Below are 18,374 nucleotides of genomic sequence, written 5' to 3'. Positions count from 1 at the left end.
ACTAGGATATGTTTTGCCGATTTAACCGCTGCTTCCCATAATCCGCCAAAATGTGGACTTCTCGGAGGTATGAAATGAAATGTAATTCCTTTTGTGGCACATTGTATAATGATAGATTGACGTGACGAGTTGTTATGCACCGCTCTGTTGAGTTAGGCAAGCTGGTTGCTTGCGCCTGCGAAATTTGTTGCGTTATCACAATACAGATTCAGGCAATGTCTTCTTCTGCTTATGAATCGCCTTAATGCACCAATAAATGCATCAGTTGTTAAATCGCTCACCAGCTCCAGATGTACGGACTTTGTTGTAAAACAACAAAACACAGCTATATAAGCCTTTTGTGGCCGCTTTGCTCTTATCTTGAAGTGAACCCAAAACGTTCCGCAGACGTTGACGCCTGAATTGATGAATGGTCGTGCAGGAGTTACTCTTGTTGATGGAAGGTTGCCTATGACTTGACTCAACAGTCTCGGCTTTGCTCTGTTGCATCTAACACATTTTGTCACAATTGAACGGGCCAAAAGTCTTCCCTTTACTGGCCAAAATCGTTGCCTTGTAAAAGATAATAGTGCTTGAGGTCCACAAGGCCGGTTTTCTTTATGGATCATTTGCATTAATAACTTCGTCATTGGGTTGTTGTATGGAAGCAACATTTGATGTTGATACCATTGTTGTCCAAAAAGGGAGACAGACTACGATAGGGACTATCATTGCCAACTTCGTTGCATTTCTTGAGCTGTTTATGTATTTCCCCAAAGTCTAACTGTTGAATTGTTTGAACGATGACCATAAGTGCCGTTTTTAGTTCATCCACCGTCAAAGGAATATCCGACTGTTGTGATCGTTTTCTGGTTCTGCTGATGAACCTTAACATGTAGCCTACAACTCTTTGTAATGTTTTGAAAGAGCCATTATGTCGGATGTTTTGAATCACGCTTCCTTAAACTACCATTGTTGTCACAGGAACTGAAGTAAATTTTTTGCATTTTATGTATATAGTTTCGCCTATTGTTGTCATTTCCTTGGAATATTTTGATGGCAAATTGTCTTCATGCTCAAGCGGTACTTTGGGCCCATAAAACCATAGGCTGCAGTTTTTGAGTTTCTCTGGCGGCAATCCTCGTGATATGTCAGCTGGGTTGTCTTTTGAACATATATGCCGCCATTGGTCAGCGATGGTGTGCTCCGGAATTATGGCTATTCGGTTTGCTACGAATGTTTGGTAAGGTGCTGACGACGAGTTAATCCATGCTAAGACTATCTGAGAATCTGTCCAATAGTTTGTAGGAACATCTAGTTTTAGGCCCGTTTTGATCCTTGTGCTTAATTGAGCTCCAAGCACTGATGCACAGAGCTCCAGCCGCGGAAGAGTTAGGCGTTTCAGGGGTGCTACTCGTGATTTCGCACATAGCAACCTTACCATCACTTGTCCATCGTTTAATTCCGACCTTATATATCGAGTCCTTCCCGCAATTTAAGTGCAACCAACAAAAATACAGATATTAGTTTTTTGCTGAAAACCGAAAGTTTTGCATGATTTGAATCATCTCACAAATTTTTATAATAGATAGTAGTACCGTTATCAAGCTAATCAAAAAGAAATTTTAGTGTAAGTGAATTTTGAGGATTTTTTTACTTTTTTTGTGACCGCAAATTGCTACTTACCTTAAAAGTGCTTCTCTGTGGTATTTTACGAGTAATCTTTATTTTCACTTTTATCGTGTATATTTATATTGTTCGCAAAAGCACTTGTTGCAATTATACTGTATATGCATGAGTTAAGTAACCATTTTCCAAAAAGAAAAAAATATGGCTGAAAACGAAAATATATATTTCAGTTTGATACAAATCATTTCTGCTTAAGTTCCATTAAAATTGTTTTATTATTTTAATATGGAGCTTTTACAAAATAAGGTAATTAATTATTTTATATTATCTTTAAAATAAAATAACAAAACGATAAGATAAGTCAATAACAAAACTGTGTTTTTATACCAATGAACGATCACGAATAACTCACTGGTGCCATATAGCGATACTGAGTCTTAAAAGACATATTCTGGGGAATTAGAAAACGAGATATGTGTTGGAACAAGAGGGTACAAGAAGAAACGAAAACTTCCTAAAAGACTTGGGGGTAAAAACGAAAGCTGTATGAAGTTAAACCAAATCCCTGCGTAGGTAAAAAGTGTGGAAACAAGTTTTGTGAAAAGCTTAGTGAGCAAGATCGGTTGGTGCTAAATGAACACTTTTGGGGCTTAGGCAACAAGATACGACAAAGAGATTGGCTTCTATCGTGCATGACCCGGAAATGCGTTCAAAGGAGAACATCAGATAGCCTTAAAAAGCAATGGAGCTATGCATATTTCATTACCTATAACGAAAAGCGTTTTAAAGTTTGTCAGCAGTTTTTACTGAAAACACTTAATATTTTCCAAAACACGTTAATATGTGTTAGAAAAAACGTAACTCTTCAAATACCTCTAGCCTGACCAAAAAAAGACCTCCTCCCCATAATAATTCTGACGAAATAAATGTGGCTCCTTTGAAATCATTCATCGAACACCTACCAGCAGTTCCTTCCCACTATTGTAGGAACAAAAGTACTAAGTTATATCTTTCACAGTACTTTCGGAACGTGCCAACTTTGTATAGGTGTTACATGCAGCACTTGATAAATACAAATCAGGAGCAAGCTAAGTTATCCCTAAGAGTTTTTCATACCATTTTCAAAAATGAATACCATATAGGCTTCCATTTGTCAAAAAAGGACAAATGGATTATTTGTGAAAAGTATAAGAATTCGGGCAGAGGAGCGCAAAACCTTTTACAACAAACTGAGGAACATAAAATGCACATACGGGACAGAGATAAATCAAAAGAAATTTTCTTAGAACCAAAGAAAAAGCAAAGAGAATGGGACGTATATCTGCGCCAGCTTCGACCTTCAAAAAGTATTGAATACACCACACGGAAAAAGTGTAAACCTTTTCTGTTCAAGAAAATATGCTTTTTATAATGAAAGCGTTTACTAAAACGGCACAAGAAACGGTTATTTCTTTTTGTGGGGTCAATCGGATGGAAAACGTGGATGTAACGAAATTTCCAGTGCGATTTTCCAATACCTAAATATCGTGGATGAAAGAGGGACTCATTCTGATATAAGTCTATATTGTGATAGTTGTGTTGGGCAGAACAGGAACAGAGCTATGCAAGCAATGATATTATATTTCTTAGAGAAGACTGCTAACATAAAACACATTAAATTAACTTACCTGTTACCTGGACATACATAATGCCCGTGGACTCCATACATAGCAATATTGAGTCTTTTATTCGCGATAGAAATGTTTGGGCTTTATTGAATGGTATACAATTATTTCGAACGCAAGAACTATACCAGAAAACTATACATGCATACATAAAGATTGGGGAACCTTTTCTCAAGCGTTGCTTCCAGCTTCAGTTAAAATATCATTTACGTCTTTGCGTTGCGCTATCTTCGAAAAAAATGCTCCATTGGTTAAACTACACTATGGTTATTTTGACGATAGCGAAAAAAAGGTATGTATACGATCTCAGTACAATTGTGCGGTCAAGACGAAATTCTCTCATACTTAGTAAGGGTCCTGTTACCTTGTATGATCACTTCTTACGCATTTCATCTTCAAAATATAACGACCTAAAAGCTCTTTGCGAAAAGAATATCATACCAAAACATTTTCATTATGAATATATTAGCTTATCCCATACTGGAAAGATAATAGATACATTGCCTGAGACAGACGAAGATGACTGAATTATTTTGTTTACAACAATACTGTTTAATATATTGTGTTCAAATTTGGAATTGTATAAGTTTCCTTTAATTTCAAATGTATGTATGTGCTAAGAATTACAATAAATACGCCTTTAATGTGCCCCTATGTAATCTGAAAAACATAACTGAATAACTTAAAATTTAAGGTAACCAACAAAATAGTATTTGGAAAGTGAGCCAACATGACAGCAAAAAAACGTAAGTACAGATAACAGGAATTTCGGCACAGTGTTGTTAAAAGCCGAAGTCTTAATTGTAGGCTCAAGAAATATTTTATACATATACCAAATTTCATGATAGTAGCTATTTTTTTCAGAAGATAATTACAAAAAACCTTCTACTGTAAAATTTACTTTTTGTTGGTTACACTTAAATTGCGGGAAGGCCTCGATATATTGCAGCCCCATATGCCTTTTCGGATGCGTCTGCGAATATGTGTAATTCTAGTTTTGCTGCAATGTGTCCTTCTAACACGTGCCGCGAAACTTACATGTTGTTTAGTTTTTCATAGTCACCTCGGAATGAAGTCCATTTTGCATTAAATTCTGCTGGCAAAGCTTCATCCCAGTCCAGTTTCAATTGCCAGAGATCTTGAACAAATATTTTTGCCGTGACCACTATAGGTGCCAAAATACCCAACGGATCATCGAAAAGTCTAGCTATATCTGAACTCACCGACCGTTTGATTATCACGTTGCAATCTCCCAGATACACCTTTACGCAAAATCGATCAAATTTAGGCATCCATGTCAAACCCAAAGTTTTGATTGTTTGACTGGTTTCATTGTCAAAGTCTACATCAACTTCCTGGTTCTCCGCACCAATATTTTTCAGTAATTGTGAATGATTCGAGTACCACTTTTGTAGGTTGAGGCCATGTTTCCTTAAAATGTGTATTAATTGCTGTTGAATTTCAATTGCTGTATTTAAGTTGTCTGAGCCACCAATTTCGTCATCCACATAAAAGTTGTCCTGTAGAAACTGGGCCCCAGCGGATATTGTAACATATTTTCTATTGCAATTTTTTGTAAGCACTTCATAGCCAAATATGGGACAGATCTAGTTCCATAAGTGATTGTGTTTAATTGATAATGGCTTATTGGCATGCTTGGATCCCATCGCCAGATGATGAGTTGGAATTTCCTATCTTCCGGATGAATGAGCATCTGTCGATACATTTTCTCGACATATGTGCTGAACACGTACTTAGGCAACCGAAAACGAAGCAAAATTGTGAAAAGATCGCTCTGAACAGTGGGACCAGTGTACATAAGGTCGTTCAGGGACACTCCAGAGGTTGACTTTGCTGATGCGTCAAATACTACTCGTAATTTTGTGGTGCGGCTTTCAGGCCTCTCGAATGAATGAATAGGAATGAAGTACCTAGGCTTCTTGATGGAATCAATATTAGCTTGTGTCATATGACCCAAATTTTCATATTCCTCCATAAAGTTGATGTATTGACTTTTGACAGTCGACGTTCCAAGGCAAGAAATCTATTATAGGCAATTCCATAAGATTCCCCTAACGCCTCCACGCTGTGGTGAAATGGCAATTTGAGCATAAACCTTCCATTTTCAGTGATTGTTGTATTCTGTGCAAAATGAGTTTCGCACTGTTTTTCAGTCGTAGATAATTGCTTTCCTGCAGCTGCAACTTTCTCAAGTTCCCATAGCCTAGCAAAGGCAGCTACCAATTTGAAATCGTCGTCGGTGCAGATTCCACATATTGCGCTCGTGATGTAGTTGGAACCAACTTTCGCGGCGATGATCCATCCCAACAAGGTATTTTGCAGAATGGGTATATATGAGGATAGTTTGATCTGCCCCACTGCCATCAACTGGATGTAAAATTCAGCACCCAATAGTATATCAATCTTGTCAGGATGATTAAATGATGTTTCGGCTAGCGTAGCGTTAGCAGGAATGTTTCATTCTTCGATATTGATGTCTTGTGAGGGTTGAGGAGATATGATGTGAGGTAACACTGCTGGCTCTAGCCGTGTGGTAAAACTGCTGATGCGTGAATGTAACGCAATGTTGACTCGATTGTAACGAACCCCGTTAGTCGGGTTTATAGCTGGGGTATATATCAGCGAATGGGTTCGCCTATACAATGAAAGATGTTAGTTAAACGTTATAAGAAATGATGATTTATTTCAATCCTTCTGAAAATCTATATACATATGTGATTATAATATGTTTAATCACCGAGTGTTTTACACGCCTCGGTGGTATGCCTTTTGAATATACGTAACCGGTGAGCGTTTTACACAACTCGCCGGATCCCTAGTAAAATACGTAATCGGTGAGCGTTTACACAACTCACCGGATCCCTAGTAAAATACGTAATCCGTGAGCGTTTTACACAACTCATCGGATCCCTAGTAAAATACGTAGTCTTCGAGCGTTTTACACGACTCGGCGGTATACCTATCATAAACAGCTGAAATTTGACACCACCAGCTGCTCCGTAGTGAGTGTTTAGCACAGCCCACTATATAGCTCACTCTACGACTTCTAAGCCAAGAGTGCCTTGTTCATGGATTTGCCGCTCCTTTTATACCATTTTTGAGTCGGCTTCCGTTGATTTACAATAAAAGTTCTTATAACTAAGCTAAGTATACTAAATATATATTTGTGCGCATGTGGGTTCGCTATCGTTTGACAATTCCATTTCTCCTTGTTCGCTTATACGTAAGTATGTATGTTTGTGCATAATTATGTGAGTTCTTACACTCTGTGCTAAAAGTTTTCATATCCTATATATAATTTAATATGTATTATAATTATATATGTTTTAAGATGTATGTATGATTGTACAAAGTATATTTAATTCAAAATGTATTTACATATATGTATAAGTGAATTCATTTCCTGCCATATATATATAAATTATTATAATTCCTAGATAATACAGGGGTTTCTACGTCAAGGTACTCACGTTTCCTGGAAGGTGGGTTAAGGGCAATCACTTCCATCAGGTACTCCGGTCTGACTCCTGCTCCTCGCTGGGATGATGTGGGTTGAATTGAAGCGATCAGCTAACAGAACTGCACACTAAATGCCGGTGTAAATTCGATTTATGCACCAGGAACTTGCTGGTAGAAGCTTTCTATCACTGTTGCTGTGCTGGATAATATTTGTGGTTTTCAGTAGCACAATGGAAAAAAGGGAAAACGATGTTGGTGAAAACTTTTCAATTTTTTGTAATTCGCACGATAGCAAAATATAATGATCAACACGGTGGTGGTTTTTTTGACAGGTGGCGATCATGCCAGATCGCCATCCTGTACTTGCGGCGAATTCGGATTGGTGGATTTTGCGCGGTGGAGGCTGCCACACGTCCATTAGTGTTCCCAATAGGGAATTTAAAGGGTAAATACAATTCATGGATTATGCGGGTAATTCACTATAATACAATTCCATAATAAAATACAGTACAAGATACGGAATAGATATAAATTCATGGATATACGTATGTACAAAAGGGAGATGAGACGGTTGGCAGCCTACGCCGCGTAAACATCCTGGCCCGCCTAGGCGTACTAAGCGCCTAACGTGTGCTGCAGCTCGGTCAGAGCCCGAACTGCTTCTTGAATTAATATTTTTCCAACTTTATGTTTGTAAGTTGACGTGCGCAATCCGGTGGCGGTGCATCGTATAGTGCGATTTTCGACATTTGATGGCCGTTGAGGTTGACATGCATTCGAAGAACGATGGGTGGCTGGTGGCTGGCGATGTCGACGATGAGCTGCGGAAATGCGACGGTGCAGCTCCGGGCGGCGCGATGTCGGACGAGCCTCCTGCTGTGGTGGAACGGCATATGACGGGTGGCGACCTCCGGTTTCCCGGTGTAATAGGGTATGATGGGGATGCCCGCAGACCCGGCAGCGTTCGGTGGAGGTGCACTCGTCGGTGCGATGGGACAGCGCCAAGCAGTTGGTGCAATATTGATGTGCCCTAGCGATTAGTGCGGGTTGTTGCGGTTGCATGGCCAAGAAGGCAGGGCACCTCAAGAGGGCGTGATGCCGCATACACAATCGGCATTTCCGGTAGTCGGCCATCGCGGTATTGGTGTGTCGTGGCGGGGCTGTGGGCACTACGACTCGCGATTCAAGCGAGCGGCGTGGTGCGGGAACCGGAGGGCGCTGACGATCCATCTGTGAAAGAGAATATGAATGCGTATTAGTGGTATGTCTGAGAGGAAACGCCAGGTTAGGGACTGCCTGTGAGAGATACGGGATGATTAAGTTATGCTCTGAGATGGTATCGATAGGTAATCTTAGTGGACTGTAGTTGGTTGGGGAGATGGTAGCGAACCGTGGGGTTCTGAGTCGAATTCCGCTGGTGGCAGGAAACACAATTTTGTGATAGGCCTGGTGAGCACACCATTTTGCGTGCGTACGTCGACGACTTGGATATGGCCGTCTCTTCCTATATGGGTGTCTTCCACGCGTCCTAGGCGCCATTCGGTAGGGGGTAGGTTGTCTTCCTTAATGACGACTAGATCGCCGATTTTAGGGGGAGGTTGAGCGGTTTGCCATCGATAACGCTTATGTAACTCCATGAGATAGTCATTCTTCCAGCGTTTGCTGAATTGGTGATGTAAAACTTTCAACCGGTCCCACCGGTTGATCATAGAGAGGTGTTCATAGTTCGGCTCGGGGATGGCGAGAAGGGGTGCGCCTCGGAGAAAGTGGCCGGGTGTGAGGGCGGTGAGATCCGCTGGATCCTGGGAAAGCGGGGAGATAGGGCGAGAATTGAGAACGGCCTCGATACGAATTAATAGGGTTGAGAATTCCTCAAAGGTGAAGCTGTGTGTTCCGGCAACCCTTTTAAAATGGGGTTTAAAGCTTTTGACGGCAGATTCCCATAATCCGCCCATGTGGGGTGCGCCGGGGGGTATAAATTTCCAATCGATGCCTTGTGGCGCATACTTTTGGACAATATCTGTCGAGACTTCGTTGAGGAAGGCGACGAACTCTACTTCGGTAGCTCGCTTAGCACCAATGAATGTTGTGCCGTTGTCGCTCATCATTTGCTTCGGGTACCCTCGACGCCCTACAAACCGGGCGAAGGCAGCGAGAAAAGCCTTACTAGTGAGATCCGAACACAATTCCAGGTGGATCGCCTTGGTAGTGAAGCAAACGAAAACGGCCACATAACCTTTTACGAGGGTTGGAGATCGGAGCATCGACGCTTTGATTTGAAACGGGCCGGCGAAGTCTACGCCAGTAGTAGTGAAGGGGGCGCGAAAGTGCATCGTTGGGGGGGTAAAGCTGCCATTATTTGGGATTGCGTTTGTCGCTTATGAATGGTGCAGACTTTACATTGGAATATTCATTTTTTCAGCTGAGGTTTGAGTCGGGGGGTATAGAATTCCTGCCTCATAGCTTGTTGCAGGAGGCGGAGGTCCGCATGGAGGAAGCTCTCGTGTAGAAACCTTATATAAAGAGTAGTAAATCTAGCCTTTTCGGGGAGAATGATAGGATGACACTCATTGTAGGTCATGTCGGCGTTTACTAATCTTCCGTTGGACGGAGAATCCCGTTTATATCCAGGAAGGGGTCAAGTGCCAGTAGGGGGCTTCGCTTTCCGATTGGTTTTGAATTTTCGAGGGAGGCTCTTTCGGAAGTGAAGAATCTCGACTGAGTCAAGCTTAGCAGACGGTTTTTCGCGCGCAAGAGAGGGCGGGATCGTTAGGGGTACGATTGCCTCCTACAGCATTTCTCAGCCGAGTTACAAATTTTAACACGTATGCTGTTACGCGTAGGGTGCGGGGATAGGAGGAGAACCGTTCCAAGAAGTCTTCTGACTCTTCCGCTGCATGCAGTGATTCGACTCGGCGAAGTTCGGGGGGTACAATATTTCTGGCCGTTGGTGTTGGCCAGTCCTCGGGGGGTCGGGAAAGCCACTCTGGACCATTCCACCATAGCGACGAGTTAGAGAGATCGTCGGGGCTGCATCCTCTGGTTCCAAGATCCGCGGGGTTGTCTTTGCTTCGCACATGTCGCCAAGTGGCATTGCCGATGAGGTCGATGATCTGCGCAGTTCGATTGGAGACATAGGTTTTCTAGGAATGAGGTGGTTTCTCAAGCCAGGCTAAAACGATTTCGGAGTCAGACCACAGGGTTAACTTTCGCTGATTGAGACCGAGATGGGATTGGACAACTGCGACTAACTTGGCTAATAAGACCGCGCCGCATAACTCTAGTCGTGGCAAACTTACGGTTTTTAGGGGGGCCACTTTCCCTTTAGAGACTAAAAGGTGAGAGAATACTTGAGTTCCTACGGTGGTTCTTACGTAAAGTGTCGCGCAATAAGCCTTTTCCGAAGCGTCGCAGAAGCCATGGAGCTCAACTGGTTTATCGGGGTGGTAGTTTATCCAGCGTGGTATTTGAATATCCGAGATCGTTGGGTGATTGTCGGCGAACTGCGCCCACTTGATGAGACGGAGGGGTTTCACAGGCTCATCCCAGTCAGTCCCGTCTAGCCATAGCTCTTGCATCAAGACTTTTGCTTGGATCATAATTGGCGTTAGCCACCCTGCGGGATCGAAAAGTTTCGCAATGGAGGAGAGGATTTGCCGCTTCGTGGCTGCAGTGGATGTCGGATTTGAGTCGATGGTATACGAGAATGTATCCGTTAGGGCGTTCCACTGGATGCCCAGGGTCTTGGCTGTGCTAGTCTTTTCGAACTCGAGAAAGTTTGTTTCCAGCAGATCAGTTTTCGATATTTTTTGGAGGATGTTGGGATGGTTTGCCGTGATCTTTTTTAGGGGAAAGCCGGCTGAATTGAGAGCATCTATAGTCTCTGTTAGGGATTGCTCGGCTGATTGAAGATCAAGACTGCCAGATAAAATATCGTCAACATACGTCTCGGATTTTAGTATTGGGGCTGCGCGTGGATGGGAATCGGCTACGTCTTTCGCCAGCTCGTGTAGAGTGCGAATAGCCAGGAAGGGCGCGCAGTTAACCCCGAAGGTGACCGTTTTTAACTTGTAGTCCTTTATTGGACTATGTTCGGGGGTTCGGAATATTATCCGTTGATAGTCTCGGTCCTCGGGGTGCAAGAGAATTTGGCGGTACATTTTCTCGACGTCGCCATTAAACACATATTTATATGTTCGCCATTTCAGCAACATAAGTCGGAGATCGGGTTGGAGGGTTGGTCCGGTACATAAAACATCGTTGAGGGAGTGACCGGAACCCGACTTTTTGGAGGCGTTGAACACAACTCTGACTTTTGTTGTCTTTTTGTCTGGCCTTACGACTGCATGGTGAGGGAGATAGAATGAGCAGTATTTACCCAGGGATTCTATTTCGTTGGGACTGCATTCTTCCATGTGGCCTAGGGACAGATATTCTTCGAGTACCTGGTCGTACTGCTGCTTGAGATCGCCCTTTTTTGAGAGGGAACGTTCCATGCCGTGGAACTGTCGTAGGGCTGCAGTACGGGACTGACCTAGGTCGATATCGTTCGGGAATGTTGGTTTAAAGGGGAGCCGAACCATATATCGACCGTCATCCATGCGAGTGGTTGTGCTGTGATAAAAGTCTTCGCACATTTTATCTTCTGGGGTTTCCACTCGCAATCTGGGTATTTCTTCGATTTCCCAGAATTGCCTTAGCTGTTCATTCAGCTGGACATTCGTCATTTCCCACGCTTGAGAGGAGTGTGATCCGACCTTTTCGGGGGTTTGGCCACTTATTATCCAGCCAAATATCGTGTTTTGTGCTAGCAGTGTGGGCGAGATCTTTTCTATGCCATTTAGCATTATTTGTGGGATAAGATCACTGCCTAATACCAGATCAATTTGGGAGGGGTTGTGAGTGTTCTGGTCTGCTAGCTTGAGATGGGACCATTTACGTATTTGGTCGTTATTTAGCGTGAGTGTTGGGAGCTGCCTAGTGAGTCGAGGTAGCACGATTGCCTGGGCCTTTATTTTTACCTTGTGGTCATTTGAGACTAGGGTCAGTGAGCATAGCTTGTTGGAGGTTTGTACTACTCCGCCTCCCATTCCCGATATTTCAAATAGGGAGTGGGTATATGGGAGGCCTAGCTTGATTTGAGCTTTCGACGAGATGAAGCTACGCTCTGACCCTTGATCCACTAAGGCTCTGAGCCTGAAGCAGTCCCCTCGGTGTTCTATGGACACTATCGCTGTTGGGAGAATGATCTTGCTATCATTTTCCGCATACAAAGATTGAATGCGGGCAGCGTTTGAGGTGGTGGGAAGTTCCTCGTTGGGATCTTGGTTGGTAACGTCCTGAGTAGTTGCTACTTGGGCTGCCGTTCTTCGAGGGCCATTGGTTTGGTGTGATATTCCGGTATCGTGGAGGGTGGAGTTGTGGCGACCTTGGCAGTATAGACACGTTCCTGTGCTTGTGCAATCTTTTACGAGGTGGGTCTGTGACAGGCAGTTTTCGCAGAGATTGCTTTCTCTCACGAATTTTTTCCGTTCGGGGATTGCCAGCTTTTTATAATGCAAGCAGCTTTGTAGGTTGTGGGAGTTCTGCTTGCACTTTCTGCAGGCGTATACTTTTTGATGCTCGGCCACATGAGCATTTGTGCGAGTTTGAGAGTAGTTGTTGTTCTGCGGGGGGTTGCGGCTTTGGTTAGGGGTTTGAGCCTGCCTGAACTGGGGATTGTTTTGACTTGTGGGAGGCTTTGAGAAATTAGTGGAGGGTGGGTTATATCGGGTTTTGGCTGGTCGCCATTGATCCACCCTTTCCGCTATCTCGTAGCGAGTAGTCAAAAACTGATCCATTTGGGACCAGTTCGGTAGGTCTCTTCTGGAGCTTAAAGATTGCTCCCAAAGCGCAACTGTATTCTCCGGCAGTTTTGAGGTTACCAGATATATTAATATGGGGTCCCAACTGTCTGTCGAGACTTGTTGGGTTGCTAATATCTGGAGGCAGTTATTAACGGAGGATTGCAATCGCTGGATGTCTTCGCTGTTTTCAGTCGGAATGGGCTTGAGGGTCATGAGGGCTTTGATTTGGTTGTCGACCAGGACTCTTTTATTTTCATAACGGGATTTAAGAGCTTCCCAAGCCAGAGCAAAGTTGTCATCACTCAGTGGAAATTGTTTTACTATCTGGCCGGCTTTTCCTTGGGTTTTGTACCTGAGGTGGTACAGTTTTTGGGCGCTCGAGAGTTTGGGGTGGTTGATATAGACCGCCGTGAACATGTCACGGAAGGACGGCCATTGATCATAACTCCCGTAAAAGACTTCGGTGTCACAGGCGGGTACTTTGAGGTGCATCCCGGAATTTTCTTGGGGAGTGGTCGTTGTAGCGGGGACGGGATTGCTTAGTACCCTTAGCTGGAGCTGATCGCCTATTCTTGCCTTTGTGTCTTCATATGCTATAAGACAGGCGCGGTATTTATTGAAGGCTGAGGCCTTAAAGTTTTCGGGAAGGTCGTTGTCATCTGACTCTACGACGGCGTCATATGCGCTCTGTACCCTTTCCCAGAACACATCTATATTTTTATCTTTTATTTTTAGGGATGCTTCGGTGTTATCTTGGATCTCGGTTGTGCCGAACCGAGCGCAGTAATCCGAAAAGAGATCCGTTTCGGATATAAATTTATTTTCGACCACGGTAGCCATTCTAAAAAAGGACTTGCTTAGTTTTACTTTAGCTATTTTGGGAATTTTTTGGGACTGCCTGGTGTTTATTTATGAGGGAATACCAAAGGCAGAAGCTTTCCTATCGGTCAAGAGTGGGTAGGTTAGGACCAGTTAGATTAATTGGGAGTAGTCTGAGACCAGTTGGGATTACCTGCAGAATTTGCTGCTGGGTATTTCAGACTATGTGAAAGTGGCCGAATTTTTTGCTGGGTATCGTCAACAATGTAAATGTGGAGATATGTATTTAATTTATACCGCAAGGGACTCAAGTATTAAAGGGCAATGAGCTAACTTTGTGCAAGTGTGTGTGGGATTTGCCTCGAAATTTTTTAATGCACCGCTTTTACGTACAGGTGTATATGGGGGTGATACTGTATATATATATATATATAAATGTATTTTTGGCGGGAAATTATAATTCTGGCGGGAGAAATTTGGATTTGGCGGGAGCCACCAAAATTTATTCGGGGGATATACGTAATGTATGTACGTGTTTTTTATATTGTTGAGAGGCTGGTTTCGTCAATGGCGACGAAGGACCATTAGATAATACAGGGGTTTCTACGTCAAGGTACTCACGTTTCCTGGAAGGTGGGTTATGGGCAATCACTTCGATCAGGTACTCCGGTCCGACTCCTGCTCCTCGCTGGGATGATGTGGGTTGAATTGAAGCGATCAGCTAACAGAACTGCACACTAAATGCCGGTGTAAATTCGATTTATGCACCAGGAACTTGCTGGTAGAAGCTTTCTATCACTGTTGCTGTGCTGGATAATATTTGTGGTTTTCAGTAGCACAATGGAAAAAAGGGAAAACGATGTTGGTGAAAACTTTTCAATTTTTTGTAATTCGCACGATAGCAAAATATAATGATCAACACGGTGGTGGTTTTTTTGACAGGTGGCGATCATGCCAGATCGCCATCCTGTACTTGCGGCGAATTCGGATTGGTGGATTTTGCGCGGTGGAGGCTGCCACACGTCCATTAGTGTTCCCAATAGGGAATTTAAAGGGTAAATACAATTCATGGATTATGCGGGTAATTCACTATAATACAATTCCATAATAAAATACAGTACAAGATACGGAATAGATATAAATTCATGGATATACGTATGTTCAAAAGGGAGATGGGACGGTTGGCAGCCTACGCCGCGTAAACAATTCCGTTTATAATTTTAATATGAAATTGTATTATCTACAATGAAAAAGCAAAATTTGTGGAGGCCCCGAAAGCCTGTAATTTTGGGGTCTTCACACTCCCCCCCCCCCTTACTTCCGGCTCGTGATTGTTACCTCGCCGCCTCTGTTGATCCGTTGTCATCGCGTGAAAGCTGTAAATTTTGTCCAAAACCATCTAATCATAACCCGAACCGTGTTGGTATTTCCTTCTTTAAATTTCCAAAGGTTTCCCATTTCGCAAAATTTCGTATGTTTATGTGTATGAATGTACGTATGAGTTTGCTAATTTATTACTTGTTGTTGTTGTCACCAAATAATTATTCGTTCTTAAGTTACGTTGACCTATATTGTTGTACTACTGTAGCTTTAACACCTTGCCATTCTTATGTTAGGTGCTGTCGGTATCCTCGTGTTGAAATTTATGAAACTTGTTCATATTGTGATTTACCATCAGATTTCTTCGTGCTACGCCTTCCTTTGTAGTTTTCGGTGCTTTTACTCTTCGCTGTTCTCTTCTTGCCTTGAAACGTTTTGTCCATTTCGACGATGACTGGCGAAATAAAATTCGTGATTCTAAGGGGCCCGCTGAATTTTGGTGCTAGTTTGGCCGCAAAGTTGTCGTTTGCCTTAGACAGATGGTGTTCCTTTACCAAAACTCTGTCTCCTACCGCCGGATTCCACTTCCTTCTCCGCAAATTATAATGTCGTGCCTGTTCTGCCGACGCACGTTGCTTGTTTCTTCGTACCATTTGAAATATCTCCTTCATTTTCGCTACTTTTTCATTTGCCGTTGTTGTGGCCTCGCCTGTGCCAAATGTTCGCTCGTCGTATAGGGCGTTTGGGATCCGTGGCTCTCGTCCTTGTACCAAGAATGCCGGGCTGTACCCTGTTCCCTCGCACACACTCGAATTTAGTGCTAACATAACATTAGCAATTCTGCTAGTTTTTTATAAAGTGGTTACATTCCAAACAAGTAAAAAGCAACTTTAATCAAAAATCTTCGAGTTGGTGTTTATTTTTGGTTTTCTTTTGTGGCAAAATGAGTAAACCGAATACGAGGCTCACAAAGCAACAACAACCAGGGCTTTTGGCGCGGAATGATGTATCGTCACAAATCACTTCGCTGTCGCCTAATGCATCAATTTCAACACAATCACGGAACGCGGACCGAAAAATGCAAGGTGAGAGTATAGCAGCCGAACAGCTTATGCAAATATGGGAGAAAAAACTCGAAAAGCATGAAAAAAATATCATTGTACACATAAATGAACTGTGGGAACAAAAACTAAAAACGCACGAAGAAATATTATTAAACATATTAATGAGTCAATGCAATCCATGGAGAATAGAGTTATGCAAAGAATGAGGTTTGCATTTCTCAAAGCCAAGGTTGATGCATTGCGTGAGGAAATTGAGGATCTTGGGGAAAAAGCTGTGTCAACTGAAATCGTGATAAATGGTATACCGAATTCAAATAATGACAATGTTAAAGAAAACTGTGTGAAGCAATTAGTTATGAGACACCAGCCATTCGTCAAGCCTTTCGTATGCGCTCAAACAATCACAAAAATTCAAGTAATGATTATGTGCCTGTTATAATTAAACTTAACTCAGCGCACGATAGAAATCAACTGCTTAAAGCTATATCTACTTTTGTGAAGACCAAAAAAAGAGCCTTAATTCTCTCTGATGTTGATGAGATTGGCTGTGGGAAAATCTTCGTGCATGAATGTTTAACCAAGCGAAACAGAGAGGTAATGCACCACGCAACACAGCTGAAGCGCCAGGATTCATTAGCTTCTGCTTTTAGCATTAGAGGCAGAGTATACGTGAGAGTGCAGAGAAGAACGGAGGCGAAGCTGGTGAAAAGCAGAGAAGACATCAATGCTCTTGTCAGCGAAGGCAAACAATGATGACGAATTTCTAAAACGACGCAAGCATGGGATTAATATTTATGTTTATTACTACATTTACTTTTTTATCTTTCTCTCTTACTTTTTCAAATATGTATGTTTATCATTTGCAAATTCCTCTTTTCTTTATTACTTTCACTTCTACAAACCAAAGCCCATTACGCAGCGCTAAGTGCATTAATCCTAATGATCAGTGAAAATGAGTATCTGAGTACTGACAACGAATGTCTCAAGACCATTTTAACCCTTGTAAGCAACAGTCATGCAGGTTTGCAGCTTTGCCACATAAATGCACGTAGTCTTAATTTACAGAAACTTGATTACATGAACCAAATTTTGCAAAATACAAAAATTTACATACTTTGTGTGACTGAGATTTGGTTTAGAGAGGATATTGAGGATGAATTTTATAAACTACACTCTTACACATTGGCACGGAATGATAGGAAAACCGGGGCAAGAGGTGGATGTGTTCCCGTATATTGTAAAACATCGCTGAGACATCAGGTTATCTTCAAATCCAACGAAAATGATCCTGTTGAGTACTTGATTATAGAAGTTAGTGATGCATTAAACAAGTGTTTAGTTGTGTGTGTGTACAACCCCAGTAAATTCCATAAGCTAGACAATTTTTTCCTAAAATTGTCTGAATTTATATACAAATATGAACATATTTTGGTCTGTGGTGACTTTAACACAGACCTATTAAACAATGACTTGAGGTCAATGACATTAATGGATAATTTGTATTCCGCTGGCTCCTACTAGATTTTCACCAAATTGCAAATTTAGCTTGCTAGACCTGATATGTACCTCGGACCGTTCCAGTGTACTTTATTTTGACCAGTTCTCAGTTGCGGATCATGACATGTTGTTTATATCGTATGATATAGATTTTAATTGCAATACCGAAACACAATTTTATTATAGGGATTTTAAGTCAGTTAATATCTCTGAACTAACGTGCGAAGCTGATTCTTTACATTGGAACCGCGTATGGATGTTTTCGGATATTAACCAAAAACTCAGTTATTTCGTGTTTCTTTTAAATTACCTATTTACTAAATATGTACCTCTAAAGGCGGTAAAGTCCCAAACAAATAAACAGCCGTGGTTCACAAAAGAGGTTCTGCTGGCTATCAAAGCTCGTAGTAAGTCTTACAAAATTTGGAAGCAACATCCCACAAATGAAAACTGGAAATATTATCGTCTGGCCAGAAATCATGCTACACTCACAGTAAGAAATTCTAAAAGACTTTTTTTTCAAACAAAGTTTGACACGAATTTACCAACCAGGAACTTGTGGAAAAATCTCAAATCAATAGGGATTGCATGTAAAAATGATTCGAAATGCGATTTGGACCCTGACTCCATCAATGACTTCTTTTTACAGTCGAGTAGTTATATAAATAATCAAAATTTCAAACTTAATGAAAATGTGATGTACACACCAGATAATAACAAATTTCAATTTTTCGGAGTTACAGAGGATGATGTCATAAGAAGTCTATTCTCAATAAAGTCCAATGCCGTTGGTGACGATGGTATAAGCCTTAGGTTTGTCAAACTTTTTGCAATCAGCATTGTTTCAACGTTAACACATATTATTAACTTTTCGATAACGACTTCAACTTTTCCCGATGCTTGGATGATAGCAAAAGTTATTCCTATTGCTAAAAAGCCATCGGCTGTTTTGTCAATGGATTTTCGGCCGATAAGCATATTACCCGCTCTTTCTAAAATCTGGGGAAAGTTAGTGGTGGCCCAAATCACCGAATACCTCAATAAGAACAACCTTCTCTCACAATGCCAGTCTGGTT

At 42.1% G+C, this 18,374-nt stretch overlaps 1 protein-coding gene across 2 annotated transcripts in view; it reads left to right on the top strand.

The window, feature by feature from the left end:
- Wnk (Wnk kinase) overlaps positions 1-18,374 on the top strand; it is a 1,618,425-nt gene that overhangs the window by 1,386,918 nt on the left and 213,133 nt on the right. The window lies entirely within an intron of this gene.

This window comes from Eurosta solidaginis, chromosome X (assembly GCF_040869045.1).
Source record: "Eurosta solidaginis isolate ZX-2024a chromosome X, ASM4086904v1, whole genome shotgun sequence".
NCBI classification, from domain to species: Eukaryota; Metazoa; Arthropoda; class Insecta; order Diptera; family Tephritidae; genus Eurosta; species Eurosta solidaginis.
Note: the sequence above shows the minus strand (reverse complement) of the source record. Positions and strands in the feature narration are given on the sequence as shown.